This window comes from Aphanomyces astaci, assembly GCF_000520075.1.
Source record: "Aphanomyces astaci strain APO3 unplaced genomic scaffold supercont1.45, whole genome shotgun sequence".
In the NCBI taxonomy this organism is placed as follows: domain Eukaryota; phylum Oomycota; class Saprolegniomycetes; order Saprolegniales; family Verrucalvaceae; genus Aphanomyces; species Aphanomyces astaci.
Genome location: NW_009798308.1, coordinates 103,820 through 104,564, shown reverse-complemented (window position 1 = coordinate 104,564; position 745 = coordinate 103,820). Strand labels below are relative to the sequence as shown.

The window sequence follows — 745 nt, the reverse complement described above, 5'->3', positions numbered from 1 at the left end:
CTGACTTCGTTCGGGTCGTTGGCAGCGTATGACGCGACGGTGTATCGGTGGACGCGTGCCACGGGCGAGGCCAAGACAAAGTTTTCGACGACGTCGAAGTTGAGTGGACTGGGCTCGTTCGTGCTACTCTGGCCGTTTGCAAAACAAGACGGTTCGGTGCATGACGTCCACGCCAAGAGAATCGCCTCATTTCATGCATTTTTCACTGAAATTGGGTTTCTGAAAAAAGATAACAAGTATTCCGGAACAGAGGAAGTAGTAGCGTTAACAGTAAACAGTATTCAATGTAAGCTCAGTAGGAATTCGAGTGGTAAGTATTGCTGGTGTCTCCAGCTCCATACTATCCGTTTGGGCGGAAGGAATGCAAGAATGATTTCTCCCATAACTTTACCCTAGGAGGTATTTCCTCGATCCAAAGGTATATTTGAATTCAGGAGCTTAACGTGCAGTCCGTGAGGGGTTTTATTTTACCTGGAAATGAATACAAACAACTCCACCAGGTTTGAAATGAAGTTTCAGCACCTTAGGTAGTGCATCGAATTCTCGGACATTTTTTTTGCAAAAACTGACCTTGATTTTTGTATTGCCATATTTCAGAAAATATAGAACTTCAAGCAAATCGGGAGATACATCCAGAAACTACAATTCCTGAATTTTTTTTAATGTCCCACACGGCCAGCAAGAAAGACATTTGTGATTTGTAGGAAAATTAATTCAGCCGTCCAAAATTCAAGTGAGAATTCCA

At 43.1% G+C, this 745-nt stretch overlaps 1 protein-coding gene across 1 annotated transcript in view; it reads right to left on the bottom strand.

The window, feature by feature from the left end:
• The window catches only part of H257_13067 (hypothetical protein), a gene marked incomplete at both ends in the record, with an annotated part of 5,751 nt that overhangs the window by 2,069 nt on the left and 2,937 nt on the right, over positions 1-745 (bottom strand). The window lies entirely within an intron of this gene.